Source organism: Myotis daubentonii, chromosome 1 (assembly GCF_963259705.1).
Source record: "Myotis daubentonii chromosome 1, mMyoDau2.1, whole genome shotgun sequence".
NCBI classification, from domain to species: Eukaryota; Metazoa; Chordata; class Mammalia; order Chiroptera; family Vespertilionidae; genus Myotis; species Myotis daubentonii.
This window is the reverse complement of record NC_081840.1, coordinates 6,323,389-6,337,934: the sequence shown is the minus strand read 5'-3', so window position 1 is coordinate 6,337,934 and position 14,546 is coordinate 6,323,389.

Genomic DNA, 14,546 nt, shown 5'->3' with positions numbered 1-14,546 from the left:
AGGGGCTCAGTGTGACATATAAGCAGAGGAGGGGCACAGTGTGACATATAAGCAGAGGAGGGGCACAGTGTGACATATGAGCGGAGGAGGGGCTCAGTGTGACATGAGCGGAGGAAGGGCTCAGTGTGACATATGAGCGGAGGAGGGGCACGGTGTGACATATAAGCAGAGGAGGGGCACAGTGTGACATATGAGCGGAGGAGGGGCACAGTATGACATATGAGTGGAGGAGGGGCACAGTGTGACATATGAGCGGAGTAGGGGCTCAGTGTGACATGAGCGGAGGAAGGGCTCAGTGTGACATATGAGCGGAGGAGGGGCACAGAGTGACATATGAGCAGAGGAGGGGCTCAGTGTGACATATGAGCGGAGGAGGGGCTCAGTGTGACATGAGCGGAGGAGGGGCTCAGTGTGACATATGAGCGGAGGAGGGGCACAGAGTGACATATGAGCGGAGGAGGGGCTCAGTGTGACATATGAGCGGAGGAGGGGCTCAGTGTGACATGAGCGGAGGAGGGGCTCAGTGTGACATATGAGCGGAGGAGGGGCTCAGTGTGACATATGAGCAGAGGAGGGGCTCAGTGTGACATATGAGCGGAGGAGGGGCTCGGTGTGACATATGAGCAGAGGAGGGGCACGATGTGACATATGAGCGGAGGAGGGGCTCAGTGTGACATATGAGCGGAGGAAGGGCTCAGTGTGACATATAAGCAGAGGAGAGGCACAGTGTGACATATGAGCGGAGGAGGGGCTCAGTGTCACATATGAGCGGAGGAAGGGCTCAGTGTGACATATGAGCGGAGGAGGGGCTCGGTGTGACATATGAGCGGAGGAAGGGCTCAGTGTGACATAAGCAGAGGAGAGGCACAGTGTGACATATAAGCGGAGGAGGGGCACAGTGTGACATATGAGCGGAGGAGGGGCACAGTGTGACATATGAGCGGAGGAAGGGCTCAGTGTGACATATGAGCGGAGGAGGGGCTCGGTGTGACATATGAGCGGAGGAAGGGCTCAGTGTGACATAAGCAGAGGAGAGGCACAGTGTGACATATAAGCGGAGGAGGGGCACAGTGTGACATATGAGTGGAGGAGGGGCTCAGTGTGACATATGAGCGGAGGAGGGGCTCAATGTGACATATGAGCGGAGGAGGGGCTCGGTGTGACATATGAGCGGAGGAAGGGCTCAGTGTGACATAAGCAGAGGAGAGGCACAGTGTGACATATAAGCGGAGGAGGGGCACAGTGTGACATATGAGTGGAGGAGGGGCTCAGTGTGACATATGAGCGGAGGAGGGGCTCAATGTGACATATGAGCGGAGGAAGGGCTCAGTGTGACATCAGTAGAGGGTCTAAGTGCAACACATGAATGAAGGAGGAGCTCAGTGTGAAACATGAATGGAGGAGGAACTCAATGTGATACATGTGTACAGGAGGAGCTCAGTGTGACAAATGAGCAAAGGAGGGGTTCAGTATGACACATGAGTAGAGGGGGTACACATTGTGACAAATGAGTGAAGGCAGAGCTCAGTGTGACACGTGAGTAGAGGAAGAGCTCAATTTGACATATGAGAAGATAAAGAGCTCAGTGTGACATAAGTGGAAGAGAAGCTCGGTGTGACAGATAAGTAGAGGAAGGGATCATTGTGACACATGAGTAGAGGAGAAGCTCAATGTGATATATGCGTAGAGGAGGGGCTCACTGTGAAACACAGTAGAGGAGGAGCTAAGTGTGACACATCAATGAAGGAGGCGCTCAGTGTGAAACGTGAGTAGAGTAGAGCTCAATAGGGCACATGAGTAGCGATTGGGTTTAGGAGCTCAATGTGACACACACATACAGGAGAAGCTCAGTGTGACAAATGAGTGAAGGAGAAGCTAATTGTGAAACATGAGTAAAGGAGGAGCTCATTGTGACATGTGACTAAGGAATCTGAGCAGAGGAGGGGCTCACTATAGGAGCAGCAATGTATGCCATTATCAGTGAAAAAAGAGTTCAATATGGAACATGAATGGAGTAGGAGCTCAATGTGACACATGTGTACAGAAGGTCAGTGTGACACATGAGCGAATGAGGGGACAAGTGTGACACATGAGTAGAAGAGGAGCTCACTCTGACATGAGTAGAGGAGGTGCTCAGTGTGGCGTATGAATAGAGAAGGGGCTCAAGGTGTCATATTGGTAGAGGAGGTCAGTGTGACATATGAGTGTAGGAGAGAATAAGTGTGACACATGAGTAGAAGAGGAGCTTAGTGTGACAAAAGAGTAGAGGGGGGGCTCAGTGTGACAAATGAGTGAAAGCAGAGCCCAGTGTGACACATGACTAGAGGAGGAGCTCAATTTCACACATGAGAAGAGGAGGGGCTCAGTGTGACACATGAGTAGAGGAGGGGCTCGCTGTGAGACAAGTGGAGGAGGGGCTAAGGGTGACACATCAGTGAAGGAAGAGCTCAGTGTGAAACATGAGTAGAGCAGAAGCTCGATGGGACACATGAGTAGAGGAGGAGCTCAGTGTGATACATGAGTAGAGGAGGGGCTCACTATGACACGAGTAAAGGAGGAACTCGGTGTGACATATGAGTAGAGGATGGGATAGTGTGACATATGAGTAGAGGAGGAGCTCCCTGTGACACACGGGTGGAAGAGGAGCTAAGTGTGACACATCAATGAAGGAAGTGTACATGCGTAGAGCAGAAGCTCAGTGGGACACGTGAGTAGAGGCTGGCCTCAGTATAAAACATGAATAGAGGGGGAGCTCAGTGTGACATATGAATGGAAAAGGAGTTCAGTTAGACATAAGACTAGAGAAAGAGCTCAGTGTGACACGAGTAGGAGGGGCTCACTGTGACACATGAGCAGAGGGGGAGCTCAGTATAGCACAGCAGTGAAGGACGAGTTCAGTATGACACATGAGTGGAGGAAGAGCAAAGTGTGACATGTGAGGAGAGGAGGAGCTCACTGTGAAAGATGAGTGAAGGAGGAACTCAGTGTGACATATGAGTGGAGGAGGGGCTAAGTGTGAAACATGAGTACAGGAAAGACTGGATATACGAGAGAAGGAGGAGCTTAGTATGATGCATGAGTAAAGGAAAGGTTCAGTGTGACATATGAGTGGGGGTGAAGCTAAGTGTGACACATGACTGAAGCAGAAGCTCAATGTGAAACATGAGTGGAGGAGGAGCTCAATTTGACACATGAGAAGAGGAAGAGCTCGGCGTGACATATGAGTGGAGGAGAGATTCAGGGTGACATATATATAAGTAGAGGAAGGGATCATTGTGGCACATGAGTAGAGGAGAAGCTCACTGCGACATATGAGTAGAAGATTGGCTAGTGTGACCTATGAGTGGAGGAGTGGCTCAGTGTGACATATATGTAGAAGAAGGGATCTTTGTGGCACATGAGTAGAGGAGAAGCTCAATGTGACACATGAGTAAAGGAAGGTCTCGGTGACACATGAGATGAAGCTAAGTGTGACTTATGAGTGGAAAAGTGCCTCAGTATGACACATGAGGATAGGAGGACCTCAGTGTGACATATGAGTGGCGTGGCTAAGTGTGACATATGAGTGGGGGTGGGGTAAATATTACATGAGAAGAGAAGGGGTTCAATATGATGCATGATTAGAGGAGATGATCAGTGTGACATGAGTAGAGGAGGTACTCAGAATGGCATATGGGTAGAGGAAGAGCCTAATGTGACCTAAGAGTGAAGAAAGAGCTCAGTTGAAAATAAAAGTAGAAGAACTCAGTGTGACAAATGAGTAGAGTGGGAGAGCTCAGTGTGACACATGAGTAGAGGAGGAGCTCAGAGTGACACATGAATAGAGAAGAGGCTCAATATGACACGGGAGTAGAGGAGGGGCTCAGTGTGACATATGAGTGGAGGAAGTGCTTAGCTTGACACATAAGTAGAGTAGAAGCTCAGTGTGACACAATTAGAGGAAGAACTCAGTGTGACATAGCAGTGGAGGAAGAACTCAGTGTGACCTAAGAGTGGAGAAGTTCAGTAAAAGAGAAAAATGGTAATTGGCGTACGACGATACTCTTTTCATTGGCTAATCAGGGCTATATGCAAATTAACTGCCAACTAAGATTGGTAGTTAACTGCCAACTAAGATTGGCAGTTAACTGCCAACGAGATGGCGGTTAATTTGCATATGTAGGCACAATGCAGGGAGGCGAAAGGGAAAGCAGAAAGAAGCCCCCTGCCACTGACAGTGATCGGAAACCCAGGGGAGAGCTAAGAACTGAGGGGCAGGGCAAAGGCGGTCCTGGGGCCGCCTTGGCCCTGCCCCCCAGCCATGATCGGAGAATCAGGCACCTTTTCCACCCTGTCCAGTGATAGCAGGAAGTAGGGGTGGAGCCAGCGATGGGAGCTGGGCATGGTCAAAGCTGGCAGTCCCAGGAGCTAGGGGTCCCTTGCCTGGGCCTAAAGCGGAGCCCACGATCGTGGGGCTGCTGCAGCTGCGGATCCCCGCTGCCCGGGCCGAACGCCTCAGCCAGAGGCATCCTGCAGGGGCAGGGGCGGAGCCCATGTGATCGCGGCGCCCCCCGCTGCCACTGCAGGTCCCTGCTGCCCGGGCCAGACGCCTAGGCCAGAGGCATCAGGCCTGGGCTGGGGGCAGAACCAGTGATGGGGGGAAATGAGGGTCCCCTGCCCAGGCCTGACGCCTCTGACAGAGGGGCTGATCCTGCGATTGGAGGGTGATGGGGGTCAACGCCTGAGGGTTCCCAGTATGTGAGAGGGGGCAGGCTGGACTGAGGGACACTCCCCCCTGCCCCACACCCAGTGCACGAATTTCGTGCACCGGGCCCCTAGTATGATTAGAAAAGGAGCTCATGTGAAACATGAGTAGAGGAGGAGCTCAATATAACACATTAGTGAAGGGAGAGATCAGTATGACACGTGAGTTGAGAAGGGGCTAAGTGTGACACATGAGGAGAGGAGGAGCTCAATGGGACACATGAGTAGAGGAGAAGCTCAGTGTGACACATGAGTCCAGGAAAGGCTCAGTGGACATATGAAAGGAGGAGCTCAGTATGACATATGTACGAAGGAGGAGCTAATGTGACACATGAGTAGAGAAGAAGCTCAGTATGACACATGAGTGAAGCCTGGGCCCAGCATGGCAGTTCAGTGGAGGAGGAGCTCACTGTGACACATGGGTAGAGGAGAGGCTTAGTGCAATACATGAATAGAGGAGTACTTCAGTTGACATATGAGTAGAAGAAGGTCTCTGTGATACTGAGAAGAATTTCAATGTGACACATGAGTAGAGGAGAATCTCAGTATGACACATGAATGAAAGGCGGGCTCAGTGTGACAGCTGAATAGAGGAGGGGCTTAAGGTGATATATGAGTAGAAAAGAGGGTTCGTGTGACAGATGAATAGAGTGACATAAGAGTGAAGGAAAAGCTCAGTGGGACATAAGAATGGAATAGTAGCTCAGTGTGACATGAGTGGAGAAGGGGCTCAATGTGACATGTGAGTGAAAGATGGGCTCAGTATGACACAAGTAGAGGAGAGGTTCAGTGTGACATGAGTGGTTGAGGGGCTCAGTGTGACATACCAACAGAGAAGGGTCTGAGTGTGACACATGAGGGAAGGAGGAGCCCAGTGTGACACATGAGCAAAGGAGGAGTTTATTGTGACAGATGAGTAGAGGAGGGGCTCAGTGTGACACATGAGTGAAGGAGGAGCTCAATGTGACACATGAGTGGAAGAGAATTCAGTGTGACATATAAGTAGAGGATGTGCTAGTACGAAATGTGAGTAGAGGAGGGGCTCACTGTGAAACACAAGTGGAGGAGGAGCTCAGTGTGACACATCAGTGAAGGAAGAACTCAGTGTGAAACATGAGTAGAGGAGGGGCACAGTGTAGCATATGAGTGGAGGAGAGGCTCAGGCCGACATATGAGTAGAGGAGGAGCTCCGTGTGGCATAAGGATAAAGGGAGATCTCAATCTACCATAAGAATGGAGAAGCTCAGTATGACACATGAGTAGAGTTGGAGCTCATTGTGACACATGACTACAGTAGGAGGTCAATTAGACACATGGGTAGAGGAGGAGTACCAGAGGGGTGCGGTGTAACACATGAGTGAGGTAGGGGCTCAGTGTGACACATGAGTAGTGTAAGGACTCAGTGTCACATATTAATGGAGGAGGAGACATAAGAGTAAAGGAAGAACTCAGTGTGACTTAAGAATGGGGTAGAAGCTCAGTTTGACACGAGTGAAGTCAGGGCTTAATGTGACAATTGAGTAGAGGGAGGGCTCAATGTAACATATGGGTAGAGGAGGGGCTCGGTGGGACATATGAGTAGAGAATGAGCTCAGTGTGACATAAGAATGGAGTAGAAGCTCAGTGTGACACATAAGTGGATGGGGGCTCAGTGTGCCATGAGAAAAGGAGGAGTTCAGTGTGTCATATGAGTGAAGGAGGGGCTCAGTGTGACATAAGAATGGAGTAGAGGAGGTGACATGTGGAGTAGGCGCTCATTGTGACATATGAGTACAGGAAGGTCTCTGTGACGGGAGTAGAGAAGAATCTCAGTGTGACATATGAGTGGAGGAGGGGCTCACTATGACATATGAGTACAAGAGAAGGTCAGTGTGACACATGAGTAGAGAAGGATCTCCCTTTAATTACGAATGGAGGAAGGGCTCAATGACACATTAGAGGAGGAGCTTCTTGCTAATTATGAGTAGGGGAGAGTTCAGTGTGACATATCAATAAAGGAGGGGATAGTGTGACAATTGAGTAGAGGAGGGGCTCAATGTGACACATGAATAGAGAATTGGCTTAGTGTGACACATTAAGTAGAAGAGGAGCTCCCTGATAATATAAATGGAGGAGGGGTCAGTGTGACATATGAGTGGAGAAGTGGCTCTACTGTGACACATGAGTGGAGGTGGGGCTCAGTGTGACATATGAGTGGAGGAGGGGCCTAGTTGACACAGGAACCTAAGAGTGGTATCTGTCCTCAAAAACATTCCAGAGCTGCAGTCTCTACCACAGTAAGTGATGGCCATGCTGAGGGGAAGGTAAGACACCAAGGGTGCCACCACAACCCTACAGGTCCCTAGGCAGTCTGCACACACCACCTGATTTCTGATTCATAATCAAATGGAAACAAGCAACTAAACAAGCCTAAACGTTCTAGAAGTTCATCTACCAAAGGTAGAATTCCAAATTAGAAATCCTGAAACATCTGAAGACCACCGAGGTCCCAAAACTGAGTCCACCCCAATTATTAAAGGAGACCTTTAAAACATCTGAGCCACTGTCATACCCCACAAGTTCATATCCCCTCCCCCCAGAACATCCGCAAGGTCTTCATGGACAGGGTCCAAGGTTCTGACTCTCCAGGACCTAGAAACTTCAAAAATAGATATTTGACAGCCAAAGACATTAAAATCAATAGACAAAACACCATCATGACCACCATCATTTTAGATAATGGAAGTACATTGTAACAGCACAAAGTAGCAAGGACATAGCTCAGGATTTTACAATAGAACAAATTTTGCTTTACAAACAATTCACAATCTAGTCTTCCATTTTCTGGTTTTACCCCAGATGTATGACCAGTCCCGTCTCAGACTAGCCCACCCATCCCCACTCCCAATAACTCTCCCTCCTCCAACCCACATTCCTATTCTTGAACTCTGCCTTAAATAACTCCAGGGCTGTGCAATGAGAAGTAAAGGTCTGCCTCCCCCACGACTACCCCCATCATTCATGCATTTATTCTTTCCACCAAATTCTTAACCCTCCATCTGAGTTCCTACATGTGACATTCAAGAAACCTGTCTGAGCATCAGTTTTACCATCTAAACAAGGGAAAGATGTAACCAAGATCAAAGGATCTGGGGAAGATTGCATCATCTCCAACAGAGTAGACAGCAAGGAGGCTGGCCCAGAGAATGGGATACAGAGTGAGAGGAGCCAAAGCTCAGGGAGAGGCAGGAACCATACCAGGGACCTGGGAGGGAGGCAGAACTCCTGGCTCCATTTCTGAGATGTCAGCCACCAGCGAGAGAGAAAGGCTCACATAGCTTCTCCTTTCTGGGCCCCTCCTACTCCCTGCCCCCACAAAGAAGTCAGGTGGGCCCTTCTCTGTACCACTTCCCCAAGCCACCTTGGCCCAGGCTCTCCAACATCCGCCGACTCTTGTCCATTTCCCCGAGGTGTGCACTTTCAAGGGCAACGTTCGTTTACTCGATGTCTGGCACAGGGCCTGGCACACAGTAGACCTTCACCGAATGTGCAAACGAATGAATGAAAGCCTACCATGTACAAGGCCCTAGAGTCCAGATGAGCCTGAAGTGAGGATGATGGAGGTGAAGTAGATGATAGATGGGTGATGGCCAGGTCCACAGTGATGGAGATGAGATGCTGCACCCAGAATGACAGAGGCCAAGTGGAGGAGAGGAGAGCCCGAGATGACCCACCCATGGGAAAGGATGGACCAGGCCCTGGGACCTGGTAGTTGCAGGTGACAGTAAGCAGTGCTGGGAGATGGGAGCCATGAGGATGGAGCCCATGGTGACAGACATGCGTGAGATGGACCCCCAAAAGACTAGAGTGGGAGGAAGAAGAACACAAGACCCACACACTGGGCCTGGAAACCTCTGAAGGTCAAGATGGAACATAAAAAGGCTCTTGAAGGTCACAGCGTAACCCAGTGTCCCATTAAACACCTCATCCCGCCCCCTTGCATTATCACAATATCCATCATGTGCAAAGTTTGGAGAACAATGACCAGTCCAAGAACCTTGCCAGTGAGGAACAGTGGACGCCCTATAACAGGGGTGGGCAAACATTTTTGCTTGCATACCCCATAAAGGAATTTTGAGAAGTCCCTTATCCCCTTTTCCTACAGCCCATTTTTAATTAGCAACAAAATTTTCATGCCAATCTTTAAGAGTTGCACCAATGTAGCCTCCTGAATATAACATATTTGTCAACCTCATAGATTTTTGAGGTTGACATACATAGATATTTGTCAACCTCGAGCTGCAAATGAAGCTCATTTGAGTTGTCCACACTCAGCGCACTGGCAAGCCAATAGGACAAAACATACTCTCATCAGAAAGTCTGATGTCATTTGGGGCACTGCAATCCAAGTCAATGTGTGCCTATGCATCAGTGAGGACAAGCATTGCCCTCTGGATTCTGCATTTCAGGGAGTGGGGCACCGTGGAACACGGTGGGAACTGACCTGGACGGTGCAGCAGCTGGTCCGAGTGCACAGGTGTTCTCCAGCTCTGAGGCTCTGTTGAGGGTGTGGCACAGCAGCTAGCTGGCCAGTGCCCGCGGGTGGCAGACACCACCGGCAGCAGCTGGAGGAGCTGGGGAGGCTGCGGAGGCTGGGCACAGGGACCCAGCCAAACCGTGCTCAACCCATTCTTGCCCCTCTATCCATGAGGTGTCTCAATAATGTCTATTGTGAGCTGCCCAGAAGCTGGGGTCTAAGGGCTAGTGGGAGGGGGGTTGGTCAAAACCCCAAACAATGGGGTAGGAGCTGGGGGGCTGTGGGAGGGGAAGGCTCCACTCCAGAACACAGAAGGGAGAGGCTACCTGGGTAGACTGGACAGAGCTGGTGAGAGAGTATTAGCAGCTCCTGGGAGCAAGGTTCCCCACCCATAGCAGCATTGCCAAGGAGCGGCAAGGGGAGGGGGTAGGACAGTGATGGATAAGGGGCTGGGGACTGAGGTGCCACTCTTCTGCCCACTGTGGAGGAACTAGATGCACAGATGGGCTAGTGGACAAAGCTCTGAGGGGAATGTGGCAGCGGTGGTTGAGAGCAGGGGTCTTGGGGAGAAGTGGATGTGAAATCCAGGCTAGGGTATCTGGGATTAGGGAAAGACCCACTCTGTCTCTCACTTCCATTCACTCAACATCTCTCTCTCTCTCTCTCTCTCTCTCTCTCTCTCTCTCTCTCTCTCACACACACGCACAAGCTCACACATGTGCCACACATGCACACACATACGTACATACATACATGCACACACAAGCACAGGCTGCACATGCACGCACACTCACACATGCACACAAACACACCCAGGTACATGTGGAAACACGCAGATTGCACATGCATACGCACACGCGCACACGCACATACACACACCCAACAACACCCAGGCAAGCACAGGCAAACATCTACCCCCAGGCCAGGGTCCCCTGCACACTGAGCCCTCCCTGGGCCAGGACAAAACCTGAGCTTAACCTGGGGAAGTCACCCGAGAGCCGCGGCTAGTAAGCCCTGGACTGTGGGCCCCGGATGGCAGAAGCCCTCTGGAAGCAGCATGCTGGAAAGTGATGGGCACAGGCTGAGGGACAGGGGTTTAGGCTAAGGCCTGGCCCTTGGGGTCCTGGGCAATTCTAAGTAGAAGGAGGTGAGTTCCAGCCTGGGTAATAGTTCCTAAAGGCCAGGTCTGGGGGGTACCAAGGGGCTGTCCTCCTAGCCCTATGGCCTTCTGATTCTGGGGCACCGAGGCCCACCATATGTCACAGGAAAGGCCCCTCCTGACCCCAGGAGAATTAACCCCAGACCTCAGGGACTCACATGTGAGTCCACCCAGAGCACCCTCTGCCCCTCTCCAAGCCCAGGGTCCCACCCCTGACCTGGGGGACTGACGAGCACACAGTCCACTGACAGGCACACTTACTCCTTCCATCTCCAGCCAACACCAAGCAAACAGATAAAGTGCTTTGTAAAGTGCAGGTATATAGGTAATACTCCACATCACCCTGCCAGCCCCACCCCCACCCACGCCCACCCCCCTCCCAGCCACCACCCACCCCTCCCCCACCCCTCCACCCCCAGAACGTTCTGCCTATAGAGGCCCCTCAGCTGCAACAGAACTGACAGAGACCACTATGGGCCCTACACTAAGACCACAGCTGCATCCCCTGGAATTTGGTCTTTCCCACAATCCAATTAGTCTAGTAAATGTCTCCCTGGGGTGAGAAGAACCCCCTCCTTTGCAGACTAACCCAGTAACATCTGGCCTGAATTTGGCCTCACTCTCTGTGCCAATTAGCTGCTGTCCTGCTCCCCACTGTGCCGCCCACTCATCTGCCCAAGCCACCTCCACCCACCCATGGCTGGCTTCCCTGGAGGCCCTACTTGATAGCTGGGTGCCGCGGTCTGGGGGAAGAGCCCAAAATGTCCCCTGAGTAGCACAGGGAGGGCAGTATTAGGAGCACTGCCTCCCAGGTGGCTGCTGTGAGGGGAGCTTGAGAGAAAGCTTTGCTAGACACCTGACCACCACACGCCAGTCCACAGTTTGGTAATGGCGGCCACTGGTCAGGATAAGGGGAGAATTATAGTCATCTGGGAGGAAAAGTGCAGCCAGGGCATCCATGTGCCCTGCTTGCTAAAGGCTGAACTGGGAGTGTCAGTGAAACCTGAGGTCCAGCTTGGTCCCTGCTGGGAAGGATGAAGGCTAGGACCTCCTCTCCCTCAGTAACCACCACTCTCCCTGCCACCGATCCATTTAGTCAAATGGGTGCTACTTACAACGTGTGAGCGGTGACTCCCACCAGAGAATGTCCCTCCAACAAGCAGGAGAAAGACAAAGTGAGTGGTGGGGAAACTGAGGCACTGAGGGGGAGAGTCAGAGACGAATTAGGGCTGGGCCCGGTTCCCAGAACTCCTAGATGAAGTTCCTCCTGGAGCATCCTTGCGCCTTGTGGTCTGGTCTTCCAGCATGGCACTGGGTACCAGCAAAGTCACTCTGCCCAAGGGGGTGGGAGATCTGGAGCCAAGCCTTCCTATTTCTGCTCTCTTGATGGGTGACTGAAGGTGATCCACTCAGGCTTCCGGGGTCTTCCTGAATCTCAGTGAAATCAGATGCAGGCTGTGATAGGATATAGTGGTGCCATGGCCTCCAGAGAGAGGTCTGGTCTTAACGCACATCAGGAACCAACCTTTCCGCCTCAGTGTCTTCAACTGTAAAATGGGGGAGTGAACTGGGAGACCACTACGGGCCCGATGCTGAGAGCATAGCAGCACCATCTGGCATCTGACCTTTCCCACTTGGAGGGCAGGGCCTGAATCGCACTCATCTCTGCCCCCCAGAGTCTCAGCACAGTGCCTAGCACACTCCCCCAACATCTTGGAGTTTGACGACCTTCCTGGGAGGGGCTGTATAATAGTCTCCAATCTCTCTGACTCAAGTCAGGGGAAGCTACCTGGTGATCTAGAGGCTCCACCCATCCCTCCTGCCACTGCAATTCTACTTTGAGCCTATCTCCCTGAAACTAGTCATTTTAGGGAGCAAATTTCACATGTTCTTCACAGACATTACAAACCTGGCTCATCCGTTTTGCATTTGGCTTTGAATTTGTTGTCTGGACTTCTAGGAAATTAGTAATGAGTGATTCTAATAATTATTTGTTCTAGGAACTCTCCTAAAAATAACTTGGTCAAATGAGGGTGGTGGTGGGATGAGGCAGTCCTCTAAAACATTTCTCCTTCATTCCATCCGAAGTCTTGAGTTCCAATTACTCATAAAAGTTTCTGTGTGCATAGTTCCAAATTCTAATGAATTTCTAGGAAATATCAACGAAATGATGTTGGCATCGTCAAGATGTGTTCGTTTTGTTTTGTTTTGTTTCAAAAACTCTTGCTAGCTGCTCTCTTTCGTGCAGACAACAACTGCATAAAATATGTCAGTTTCTGGGGTATATTATTGGAGCTGTATCTTAATGGCATAAACTGATGATATCGAATTCTCAGAACCATCAAATCTTGAGATCTCAGAGTCAGCATGCCCAGAATAATACCCAGCAGTCTCCTCCCAAAGTTGACACTTTTCATAGCTTCACCTCAATGTCTATCCATTACGTTCTATGGTTTCTGAGCAAGTCAATATTTTGGGCCTTATTTCTTTAATTGTCATCTCTTTCCGACAAAGTAAAGAGTCTGATGTCAGCCAAGTTCCTGAAGGAGCCCAGCTATGGTCAAGGTGCTCAGGGCAAGGTCTCCAGGCCCAAAGTGCAGCTGCATCTGGAAAGCTGCCATCTTGTCCCTATGTAGTTGGGGAGCCTCCTTGCCATCCATGCCATCTCCATGCCCATCATGATGGTCCAGCCCTGCCCCAGTCCCAATCTCAATAAACTTCAGTTGCTGGAAAGAGGCAACCAGATCTGACCAGCCACAAGGCTTCAGCTTCACGCCGGGCTGGCTAGTGGGCGTTTAGCACCTTCCCCTGGCAGAGCAGCTAAGCCGCAGAAATGAGCTTGGGTTACATTCCAGGTTCCAGCCAACTTGGCAGCCCCATGAGTCAAGCCTGGTGTGTGGCCAGCCATGAGTCTAGCACAACTAAAAGGCATAAAACCGTACTTTGCTGTTGAGATACACGCCCATGGGCAGGCTTTGTCGGCAGTTCCCCAGACACAATCCTTGATTTCTGCTACCATGCTCTTCCGAACACACTTCCTCCTGCCAGGAGTCTCCACGGCACATGTCTCCTTATGCATCTGGAACCCAGCTTCCCCCAGATTGAAATCTACCTCCAATGATGCTAATAAGGAGGGCCACAAGGCATGGGTAAAGGGCAGAGTCTCCTCTGTCATCTCTGATCTCAAGTCAAGCCTCAGCCACATCTACTCCTTCCTAGCAAGTCCATGGCTTTGAGGATTTCTCACCAGTTCTGCATATCACAACTTCTTTGGAGGCTGGAGCTAGGATCTTGACTCTAGAACATCAAGGGACCCCTCATCATTGAGGTCTCAGCTCTACAACATCAAGCAGAGCCATCATCATGGGCATCAAAGCTTCATCGGGGACTTGAGCTGGAATCTCAGTTCTGGAACATCAAGAGGGCCATTCACTGCTGACATCTGAGCTCAGAGGCTGGAGCTGGGGTCTCAGATCTGGAACCTCATGAGGGCCACTCATGATGGACATCTGAGCTCCATCAGAGGCTGGAATTGGATTTCAGATCTGGAACATCAAGTGGAGCCTTCATCATGGACATCTGAGCTTCATCAGAAGGTGGAGCTGGGGTCTCAGTTGTGGAACATCATGACGGCCATTCGTCATGGACATCTGAGCTTCACTGGATGCTGGAGCTGGGTCTCAGTTCGGAAACATTGAAATGGCCACTCATCATGGACATTTGAGCTTCATAAGAGGCTGGAGCTGGAGTCTCAGATCTGGAACATCAAACGGGCCATTCATTGTTGACATCTGAGTTCAGTCAGAGGCTGGAGCTGGGGTCCCAGATATGGAACATCATAAGGGCCACTCATCGTGGACATCTGATCTCCATCAGAGGCTGGAGTTGGAGCTGGAATCTCATATCTGGAACATCATAAGGGCCACTCACTGTGGACATCTGAGCTTCACTGGAGACTTAGCTGGGTTCTCAGTTTGGAAACATGAAGGTGGCCACTCGTCATGGACATCTGAGCTTCACTGGAGACTGGAACTGGGTTCTCAGTTCTGAAACATGAAGGTGGCCACTCATCATGGACATCTGAGCTTCTTCAGAGGCTGGAACTGGGTTCTCAGGTCTGGAACATCA